Raw genomic sequence first — 12217 nt, forward strand, 5'->3', positions numbered from 1 at the left:
CACCGCCGTTCCTCCTCTGGTGGCCTTGCAGGCAGGCATGGAAGCAAAGCTTCCAGAGGTGCCCCAAAAACTGCCGCTCCTCTTCCTAGGCCAATCTGAGGAGTTACGGATTTGTGAAAATCCCCAGTCTGATTTGGAACCAGTAACAGCAGAGCAGGCTTCACAATCCCCCTCCCGCCCTGTCCCCAGAGTCATATGTTCCCTCCTCCCAGACCAGCAGCACCCCTGGGACACAGAGTTCTTCCCAGGCCAGCAGCAATCAGGGGGAGGCAGTGGGTCATTTTGGCAAATATGGCAGAGGGGCCATGTAGGATCATTTCACGGTGGTCAACTATGACCCACAGCTGGCATGTTGCAATGCCTGCCTTGGGGGTGGTCTGGAGGGGGTCGGATCCCAGGCATCTATCCTCCACCACCCTCTGCCAAAATCTGGAGTGGGACCACCCAAGCTCCTGTCTGCAGAAGGCACTTTGTCACTGCTGTCTGGGGGAGGGAGGAGATGTGGAGAGGCAGAAGGGGGCGCCTCCTTCCAAAAGGGCAGCCACGGGGGTTTCTGGGGCTGGGAGCATGAGTCAGGCCACGCTCCACAAAGTGGCACCTGTTGGGTCTACAATGCCTCTTAGCCTGTGGTCGAATGGCAAGGTCCAGGAGGCAGCCACTCATCTTGTCACCAAGACGATTGCCCTGCTCGAACTTCCACTGTCCACTGTGGAAACACCAGCCTTCTGCCAGTTGCTGCAGTTTTTTGCCCCCTGGTATGACCTCCCCTCATGGAGAACCCTCAGTTCTAGAGTGCTGCCCTCGCTCTATGACTCTGTGAGGGAGGTGGTCTGTGATCAACCCTCTTTGGGCTGTGTTCTTAAATCCTGCAGCCCCTTCCAGCTTCCTCAGGTTACATTCCAAAGGCCTGCCTGCTGATTCCAGCTTCCTTGGGCTTCATACTCAAATGCTGCTTGCTGAATCCAGCGTCCTACCCTCCTCGGGCACCCTGATGCCAATATGGCAGGGGCACCCTTCCCTCCCTGCGTGCCCCAATGACAACGTGGCAGGGGTGACCTATGCCAATGTGGCAGGGGCAACCCTTCCCTCCCTGGCAGCCAAAACGAGCACACTTTTATTTTTGGAGGCTTGTTTTAATCCCACCTTGATGGCAAATGCCTCCCTCTTGCTCATCCATGTGGCAGATTTCTGCCAATACACCACCAACGCCTCCCCCAATGTCTCTCCCCACCCTATCCACTAAGAATTATGTTGGTACCTGGAATATCCAAATCCCACAGCTGTGATCCTGCCTAGGAATAGATTGCTGCCTTGTGCCTCAGTGCCTGATGGGGCCAGAAATTCTACATTGCTGCCTTGTGCCTCAGTGTCCAATGGGTCCACAGTCTACTTTGCCACCTTGTGCCTCAGTGCCAGATGGGGGCACACAGTCTACTTTGCTGCCAACTACTTCAGTGCCTGATGAGGCCATAGTCTACTTTGCTACCATGTCTGTACCTCAGTGCCCAATACGGCCACAGTCTATTTTGCTGTCATGTGCCTCAGTGCCGGATGGGGCCACACAGTCTACTTTGCTGTCATGTGCCTCAGTGCCTGATCGGGTCACAGTCTACTTTGCTGCCATGTCTGTGCCTCAGTGCCTGATGGGGCCACAGTCTACTTTGACAAATACCTCATTGCCTCCTGGAGGCAAACTCTAAGTCACTGCCAAATATGATGTTGCTGAAGACAAATGCCTACCTCAATGCCTCATGGCTTTGTGTGCCTGCTAGAGACAAACCAAACTCCCTCAGTGCCATCTGCTTCTGTTCTGTGTAGTAAACTATCCTGTGGTGAGCCAATTTGTGGGCAAATAACTCAGATGTCTGATATGCAATCTTCACCAAACTTGGCAGGCATATTGTGGAAAGACATAGGAAGCTTTAGTGTGATTTAGGATTCTCTAAGTACCTGGGCGGAACTTTCCTGGGGGTATCCTCCGTGTGACTATATAACTCAGGGGTTTGTTACCCAATGTTCACCAACCATGCTGGACTTGTAGAAAACCATCTTAGGAAGCTTCCCTGCAAATATGGTGTCTTTAGGTGCTTGGGGGCCAGTTTTATAGCATTTTAAAGTGAAAATGAATTGATTCATCAATTCAGCAATGAATATTCATAAATTCATATTCATTGATTCGTTAACCTTGATGAATCATGAATCACAACGAATTGCCATTTTTTTATTCACCCCATCTCTATTAGCAACAATAAAAAAGCAATGCAAAACCTATCCCTTACCCTTGCAGGTGAACCAAAAGGAAGCTTTTCATTTCTCAAGATTGTTAAGTAGCTTCACCTTGCCAGCCAGCTGCTTTGGTTCAATCCCAGCGATCACACATGCTGCAACCAAACCAAAACATAGCGATCCTACCCATATAGCCCCTGACAGGAACCCTATGCCTGTGGGTAAGGCATGGATCCGAGATGGGCTGGTTTGCAATGGCCCCATGGCAGGTGGTTGCTGGGGAAAGGAGCAGGCAAGCCCATTCCCAACCCAGATCAAACCACACAACAAATGCCTTTGTGATTGCACCCTCATTCTTTGAGATGTGTCACATCTATTCACTTTCTTGGAAGTATAGTGTTGTTTTGAAAATTGTCCTTTTGGAGGAGCTGTTTTCCACTTCAGCCTGCATATGGCATCTGCACATAATGACACCCTTCAAAGTATAGAAATGAAAGAAGTAATGCATGGAGACAAGGAAGACCTGAGGAATGTCCAATGTAATAAGCAAGGCTAATCTTTCATTCCTGCCCTGAATTTAATCAGGTTGTTTTCTTGTAATTAGCTAGATGTGATCAATAGCCTTTTATTTATTGTCGTACTGGAGATTTCACCATGAAAAATGGCTTTGCATGAAAGAGAATAAAGATTCAAAACATATTCAGCAATTCATGCTCTTTTTGGAGATCTTCAAAAGGAGAAGAAAAGCAACCCCAGGGGCTTTGAACTGTGGACTTCCATTTTCAGAAAGTTCTGACTTCCAAGTGCTCATTTTTCCCCTCATTAAAAGTAGGCCATGAAACAATCAAATAGAAACATTATGGCTCTAATGTCTGAGACCATAACAGCCTCATTGTAACTATGATTATAAAGAAATAAGGTCAGTTCCTTCCAATGAGATTTACAAGAAAGCTGACTCAACACAAAACATGGCTGAGCTTTCTTTCTTTCCTCTTTCTTCCCTTTTATAGTTGGCATTAGCATAACCCATATGAGGATTACCAGCTACGAGGTCTCACCAAGCTTTGTCCTGTGTTATGCCCTCAGATTCCTCAATTTTGTCCCCTATTTCAGAGCCACAGTATTTTTTTGTAAGAAAAACTGAAGGAAACAATTTGAGGAACCCTTCCTGCATTCTTCATGTGTTGTTCTCTTAGAATTTCAAATAAAATTTCATGAATTTAATTTGGAGTTTGCCGCTTGAAATGGGCAAATAAAAAAGATAGATTTTAGACCCAGTTTTTATGAGCTGGAAATGCTGCTGTGATGGGTTTCAAAGTGCAAATTAATCGCCTGTAGTTCAAAATATGCAAGATGTTGGTTCCCTGGAAGTGCCATCCCATTGTAGCTTATGAGACATGAAGAAAGGAAGATATAGGGTGAGAGTTGCAGAGAAAGTGTGTAAAGAGGAAAAACACACACTGTACATGGAAAACACCCTGTCAGGACACTAACAGACAATAATACATAGGCCAGAAATAATGTTCAGGGATTACAATTTTTAAGGTACTTACTGAGTATTCAGTGACTCTCACAGATTATTGGATATTATCATTTCTACTATCTTTTTTGGGTCCAATTAAAATATTTTGTAGAAAGGCAATAACTTGTTCCTCATACACAAAATGTTAAACATGATGGCATCCTGCAAAATGAGTAAGTAAATTAACCTCTGTTGCTGTGTTCGACATTATTCAGTTCTATAATAGTGTTGTCACAATAGTAATGGGGATAGAGTTGGCAATTATCATAAAGTCTGGTCCTTGTCTCTGCATTTTGTGTAACTTCTTCTACCTGATGAGTACTGGACCTGCTTTAACCAGTTCAACAATGCAGAGGTGTTTGCCTTATCACAAGCAACTATTTCGCTGAATGATCACCATTAATGTAATCACCATGGTCAGTGCACCTGTAACTCAGGGCAACATTTCATGTCTCTAATGAAGTGGACTGCGGTCCAAAAACCTTGTGCCACAACAAAAGTTTTAGCCTTAAAGTACAAGTCTGACTGTTGTTTTTAGAGCCATGGATTAACGCACGTTATCTACCTCTCTGAAAATCAATACAGCTTCACCAACTGTAAAACAAACCTGATTTTTTAAAATTATGCTGCCTAAGTCATTATTATGGACTCAATCAATCAATCAATCAATCAGACCTTTATTGGCATAGACAAGACAACGTATAAAAGGAAAATTAAAAAAGGAGTGCAGTTTGCTGGTCTTTGTTGCACAGGATTGTAACATAGTGTAGAAAGGATGCTACGCTCGCCGATACATCCTGTAGAGAGTCACTCAACATAAAATAAACTTTATCAGCTTCGGAGAGGCCTGATTTGTTTTTTAAAATTGGTTCTAAAAGTTGGATACGAGGGGCAGTATACTTGGGACACCCTAGTAGGATATGGGAAATTGAATCGATACAATTTTGTTTGCATGAACAAAGCCTATCTGCGTGGGGGGTCCTTAAAAATCTGCCAGTCAGGACTGCAGATGGCATCACATTAAACCGGGCCAATGAGAACGCCCTCCGGTGCTGGGGGTTACTTAGTGCAGAGAGATATGAAGCTATATGTCCAAATTTGCAAGGGAGAGACAATTTCGCTGGTGAACAAGTCTTGTTAGCCGCATTATAAAGATTTTGTTGCTCAATATCCAGGACTCTTCATTTAATTATTTGAAACGTTTCAGAGGCAGACAGCATATAAAAGGAGGCCAAGCATAGACCCAAAGCACTAATTTTTTTCTCGATGATGGCAAGCCAGTTGGAGGGGGACAAATCTTGAAGTAATTGAAAAATGAGACTATTTGGATCAGGATCGTTATGAAGTCTCAGCCAGTATTTGAAGGTAATCAACCAGGCTCTAGATTCGATTGAAGTCTGACCGGTTTCCAGGCAAAGAGCAGCGTATGGGATGCAATTAGGCAGCCCTAATATTTTGCGAAGAAATTTTGACTGGATACACTCAATAGAATAGTCGAATGAGCTAATCCATATAGGGCAACCATATAAAATTTGGGCCTGAACTTTAGCGTTAAAGACCTTTATGGCTGCAGGGATGAGTTGGTTGCCAGTATTGTAGAAAAACCGGGAGACTGCAAGGGCGCTGGAAGTGGCTAGATTTGTAACAGAATTACGGTGTTGTGTTTTCTCCAAATCCTGGCGACCCTTAAAATGGGAAATCAATGGAAACACAATAGAACAATATTATGGACTCATTCACTCTTCAGTTCCTTCTCAAAATGGCCCTCCAAAAATATTACCATCAGTATGTTTCCAGTTATTAAGTGTTTAAATATGCTTAATTTTTCACTGCAGGAATCTGTTGCTGTAAGAAATTCACCCCATAAATACAGCAAGTCTTGACTGGTGTACAATGTATGGAAATCAGTTCAGTAAAAATGATGCAAGGAGAAGTTCATAGATATTCCATATTTTACATGTATAAGACAATACTTTTGTCTAAAATCTTTGGATTAAAAATTTAGGGTTGTCTTATACACGGAAGTAAGGAGGGGGAAGGGATCAAAGAGCTTTGATCGCTGCTTTCCCCCTACACTTGCTAAGCTCTGCTTAGATTTCTTAATTTTGTTTTAGAAAAGCGGGGTGTTGGTGGTCTTACACATAGAAAAATATGGTATGCTTAGTTTTTTCTCTCTCTCTTAGCACACTCTCTCACTCTCTTACCTTTTTGATAGATTACTGTATCCTTTTCTGTATGCTAAACTAGTTGTCTACTGTTTAGAAGATTTAGCATTTCTCTTTTTTTCTCACTGAACATTTGATCATTAGATGATGGTTTTAAAGAAGTAACTAAAGACTGCTCTTAATAAGAAATATTCTTGAGATGTTGTTCATCTCTCCAAGAGATTTGATTCTGGTGAGGTGCCAACCAATCTGTGGCTATAATTTGATGCTGTAAATCTAAGGTTATCATGAAAGATCAACATTTGAAATAAAAATCTCAGTCTGTGATTATAGCCACTCCCTGCCCTGGGTAGAAGTGGTGGGAGGGCCTCCTTGACCATAGGTTCCATAAAGTCAAGACCCACATCATTACCAGAACTCGTCTTTATTAGGCTGTGGGAACAGGGAACAAATACTGATCAGGCTCCAAGTGTACCCTATCCCAATTGTCTGCAGGGGGGCTGAGTTAGCTTCACTAGCCCTTTGCTAAGTCCAGTCTGAACCTGATCCCAAGTTTTCACTAGGCTGATACAGACCAGAGTCTGTGACTGGGGTATAGTATTCCATACTGAGCTCAGTGAATGCTTTAAGGAGGATTTGTAGTGCTGGCCAGTTACAGAATCTCATACTGATGAGTACTTCCTGCCATCAGTTGCTCTGCCCAAGACATTTCTTTGGGTTTCCTCTGCCAGTGCCTCCTCTGGGCTGGGGTGAGGCCTGGGTTCCCAGGGGGCTTTCTTGGTCATCAGCGGTCAGGAGCAGTAGTGGACTAAAGAGCAGTGTGTCTCCTCCGCACCCTCATCCTTAACAAGCTGCACATTGATCGATTCTACAGTCCAGGGGTTCTCCACCATCAGTCAGCAGTCCTTATTGAGAATGCAAAATGCAGCCAGCCGCCCTACCATACACTGAGTCCAAAAATGCAGCCAGCCAGATTGTTCTATAGTAAACCATCAACATCATCAGAAGTAGGGCTTTTGTGAAGTTAGTGGCTCATAATTGCCTGCTCAAGACTAAACTACCCTCAAATACTTTGGGTGACAAGAGGGCCAGCTTGCAACAATATATTCCCCTTGGGAAAATCCATTTATCTGCCAGCTCCTGTGAAAAATGCAACTAAGCTCAGAGGGGACAAAGGGAGATTGAGGGAGGATGAATGAGGTCACTGATGCTGCTCCTCTAGGGCTTCAGCACTGCAAGCCTTAGCTCCACTAATTTATTTGGACTTCTTCTGAACAAGTTGATCATGGAAACAGGCAGAGGAAAAATTCAGAGAAATGCTTGCAGAGTTTGCATAAAACATAACCAATCATTTAATGCAGCAACCTAGAACTAGGGGAAGAATCTATTGAGGATTATTGCCATTTCTGCTAATGGACATATCCTGTGCAGTCTTACCTGCAACAAAAATTATACACAGAGAGTTTTTCCTGGTAGTAGCCTGTAGTACTGTCACCTGTGGGAAGGTTGACCAACAACTCATGGGGGTTTTTCTTTCAAGTCCTTGCCTTGTTGCTGTTACATACAGCACTGATGTTACCTGTCTGTCATGGGTTTGGAGGGAAAGTTCCATCCTATGGGGAGTGGAAGGCGGGACATCAGGAGGAGGGGCTGTACTGTATATATATGTGATGCGTGTGTGGTGAAGTAGGGAGACGCTGGGATGTGAAGAAGCAGCAGCTGGGAAGAAGAAGCTGGTGTGGGAGTCTGTGTGTCAGACAGGGTACTACTGTGTGTCAGAGTACCAACCTGATAGGTTCAGGTGTCTGTTGGTTAGCCAGAACTGATAGGTTCAGGGTCTGTGCTTCAAGTTAAGGGTTCTGTGTGAACCAAACTGTATGCATGTATGAATGAGAATAAGCCACGTTACTTTATCTTATTCACCTGATCATTTTATTTTCCCTGTGTGTTGTTTTAAATAAACCTTGTTCTTTTATTGTTTAAAAATCCATCCCTGGTCTGTGTGACTTCTTATAGGGAATGGTTGGTGGCAGCTTAGTTAACGTGTGGCAGATCCCAGTAGGTCTGGGTTTGTCACATTGATTGGTGTCCAGCGTGTGGGATACGACTGGTCCAGTTGTCCAGCGGTCCAGCAAAGCCTTGGCAGGTGTGCCCAGAGCAAGGGGGGTCTAGTCAGGGACAATCTGAGGCGCGTAGGTAATCTTCTAGGTGTACCTCATGGGGAGGTGCGCTAGTGGAAGAACGTGCCAACTGGGGAGACTAGATTAGGGTGCTCTAAGGCAGCCTGTTTTTGGCGGGAAAAAAGCTGAGGCAAAACTGTGTAGTAACAGTGATCTAGCCTGCCTGCTGAGAGGCCCAGCAGAGGGGGGTAGGCTCTGGCTCGCAACTGTTGCAAGTTAAGTGCTGAAGAACAGCAGCAATCTATAGAAAGCTGGTTCTGAGGCGAAAGGAAAAAAAAAGTGGTCGTTTTATTTTGAGGCTTGACTTTTTAAAGCAGCCTGTTCTGAGGGGGGATTATGCCCTTGACTCGAAGCCAAATGGCAGAAATGGGTGAAGTGAAAGACCCCCAGGTTGACCAAGGTTCTGAGGATGAATTTGGCTCAGTGCAAGGTGACAGCACAGGAGAGCAGAACCCAGAACTTAGAAAATTACTCCTAGCCCAACAGCATGAACTGAGGGTGAGGGAAATGGAGGAAAGATTGGAGAGAGAGAAAATGGTGTTTGAAAGGGAGAGGGAGAGAGAGAAAATTGCTCTGGAAAAAGAAAGGATGGCGTTTGAATTAAGAAAACTGGAACTGATGAACCAGAACAATAATAACAATAGGGATTCTGAGGGAGGCCAATTGTCTAAGGCTGACCTGAAGAAATTCCCTGTGTACCACAAGGGAGATTGTCCTGAGGTGTTCTTTTCCCTAGTGGAAAGAGCGTTTGTGGACTTCTCAGTGAGGGAAACTGAGAAGATGACCATCATGCGATCTTTAATCAGTGGTAGCCTGGCTGAGGTCTATGCCGAGATGCCTGAGGAACTGATGAAAGATTTTGCAGAGTTTAAAAAACTGGTGTTTGCAAGACATGGGATAAATGCGGAACAGCTGAGGCAAAGATTTAGGTCAATCACCAAAAAGCCAGAGCAGACTTTTACCCAAGTGGGGGCTCAATTGGTGAGGCTGCTTGAGAAATGGCTATCTCAGGAGGGGACAGAGACCTTTCAACAGCTTAAAGATTTGATAGCGCTGGAACAGTTCTATTCAGTCCTGCATGGGGAATTGAAATTCCAGGTGAGGGAAAGGAAACCAAAATCTGTGGTAGAAGCCGCCGAGGTCGCAGATTTTATTTCGCAAATAAGAAAGCCCTTGGGTGAGGGGAAATCTGTAGGTAAACCCAAAGAAACCTACAGCAAGTACTCTCAGGGACCAGGGAGAAGCCAGCAAGGGGGAGGGGCCCATGGTGAAGGGAAGCCCTCAGACATGAAACCAAGACCTCAGATTTTGGAGGGAAAACCAAAACAAGATGAGAAAGACTCAAAATACGCCAGAAAATGTTATTTCTGTCAGGGAAAAGGCCATCTAATCTCAGAGTGTGAGAAATTAAAGCAGCTAAAAGGAATTGTGCCTCAGGATTCTAGTGGAACCAAGCCAAAAGCTGTGTTCTGTGTCCAGAAAGAGCAAGGCTCATTGTCACTGAGGGAGCCTGTTGCCATGGCGACTCAATCTGGAACAGCTACATCTGCTGATCAGGCTGAGGAAAATGGTCCTCTTGTAGAAATCAGGCGCTGCCTGTTGGTGAGGACAGATTCCCAGTTGTTTGAGACAGCAGGGGTGGACGTAGGAATACTTGACCGTCAGTATCGGGGGCTGCGGGACACTTGTTCTCAGGTGACCCTGTGCCATCCAGATATTATTCCTAGGGAATATATAATCCCGAATGAGAGCATAAAGGTAGCAGGGATTGAGGGGCAGATAATCTCACTGCCAGTCGCGGAGGTACCTGTCAACTTTCAAGGCTGGAGGGGAGTTTGGCGGCTAGCGATTTCATCGACTCTGCCAGCAGCCGTGCTCGTGGGAAATGACCTGGCTGAACATGTGAAACGGGTGCTAGTGATTACACGTTCACAAGCCACCACGGGGACAGTTCAGGGGGGTAATGATGAGCCAGAGACGGAAGCAGAGGGGAGTTCAGAAGCTGTGGTGGAAACCTTAACCACAGACAGCAGATTTGGACAAGAGCAAAAGGCAGACGCCACTCTCCAAAAGTGTTTTGAACAGGTGACTGACGCCCAGCTAACACCTGAAACCCCAGTGAGATTTCTGGAGAAAAAGGGGATTTTATATAGAGAGACCCTGAGGAATATCTCAAAAGGGGGAGATGGGATCAGAAGTCAGCTGGTGGTACCTGAAAAGTATTGCCCCATGATCTTACAAAGGGGGCACTCTAACATGTTTGCTGCACACTTAGGGGTGAACAAAACACAGCAGAGAATCACACAGAATTTCTACTGGCCTGACATAGGGAAGCAGATCAGGGAGTTCTGTAAACAATGTGATGTGTGTCAAAGGCAGGGGAATAACCGCGACAGGACCAAAGCAAAGTTGTGCCCATTGCCTGTGATTGACACTCCGTTCAAATGCATAGGGGTGGATATTATGGGACCTTTGCCCAAGGCCACAAAGAGGGGGAACAGGTTCATTCTCACCATTGTGGACCATGCCACGAGGTACCCTGAAGCCATACCCTTGACTAACATTGAAACTAACACAGTGGCAGATGCCTTGGTGGGGTATATGTCCAGGATGGGATTTGCCTCAGAAATAATCACAGATTTGGGCGCATCGTTCACATCAAAGCTCATGAAACGCTTATGGCAAATCTGTGGAATTAAGCACAAAGAAACCACTGCTTATCATCCTGAAAGTAATGGGTTAACTGAGAAGTTCAATGGGACTCTAATGCGCATGATTAGGGCTTACTTGGCAGAGAATCCAAACAATTGGGACCAGAAGCTGCAATCCCTTTTGTTTGCTTATCGATCAGTGCCACAAGCCAGTACCGGGTTCAGTCCATTTGAACTTTTATTTGGGAGAAGGGTGAAAGGGCCCCTTGATTTGATCAAACAAAATTGGGAGCAGATCACCCAGGATGACCCACAAGACGTTGTGACATACATAGGCTCTTTAAGGAATGACCTAAAGAGAAACCTAGAGCTAGCAGCAGAGACCCTGCAAGCTCAAAAGGTCAGAAAGAAAGCTTGGGATGACCAGAGAGCCGGGGAGAGGCGCTTTAACCCAGGGGAGGAAGTGCTTTGGCCTAGGCCCTGCAAAGAGAGCAAACTGCAGCTGGGTAGCCCAGAAGTAAAGTGCTTGGGTCACATAGTAGGGGGAGGAGTGATAAAACCCCTGGAGGCCAAAATAGAAGCTGTTCGTGATTGGCCCAGACCCAACACCAAGAAAAAAGTCAAATCATTTCTTGGGTTGGTGGGCTACTACAGAAAGTTCATCCCGAGGTTTAGCGAGATTGCGGCTCCGCTGACCGATCTGACGAGGAAGAAGGCTGATGACCGCATCCCGTGGACCAGCGACTGTGAGGAGGCGTTCCAGAGGTTGAAGCAGGCGCTCATCAACTATCCAGTGCTGCGGGCTCCAGACTTCGACCGGGAGTTCATCATCTACACCGATGCGTCTAACAGCGGGGTAGGAGCAGTTCTGTGCCAGGAGGATGAGAATGGTGACCAGCATCCAGTGTCCTACCTGAGTAGGAAACTTCAAAAAGGTGAGAGACATTTGGCAACCGTGGAGAAGGAGTGTTTGGCCATAGTCTACGCGATCCAGAAGGCCAAGCCTTACATCTGGGGAAGACATTTTGTTCTGTGCACTGACCATTCACCACTGCAATGGTTAAAGACAATGAAAACCCACAATAGTAAACTTATGAGGTGGGCTTTAAACCTACAGGACTATGACTTTGAAGTGAAGGTGGTCAGAGGGTCAGTGAACTGTGTTGCTGACGCCTTGTCAAGAAGACCTGAAGATTGAAGACGGCGAAAGAAACATGGACTATGTATATATATTGATGACAAAAAGTTAAATGTACCTGTTTTTTGAACTTGGTTTGTATGAATAAAGGTAAATTGATGTAATGTATATGGTAAATGTTTAAATGCCTAATTGCTATGGTTAACTTAGAATGTAAGTATAAGTAAGTATGATATGGTATGTATAACTGTTTTGTGTATTTTATCCAGGTTGTTTTTTGGGAAAAAGCACCTTAGCTTTCCCCCTACAAAACAACTTATAAAGAGGGGAGGTGT

The sequence above is a fragment of the Pogona vitticeps genome, chromosome 4, assembly GCF_051106095.1.
Source record: "Pogona vitticeps strain Pit_001003342236 chromosome 4, PviZW2.1, whole genome shotgun sequence".
Classification (NCBI taxonomy): domain Eukaryota; kingdom Metazoa; phylum Chordata; class Lepidosauria; order Squamata; family Agamidae; genus Pogona; species Pogona vitticeps.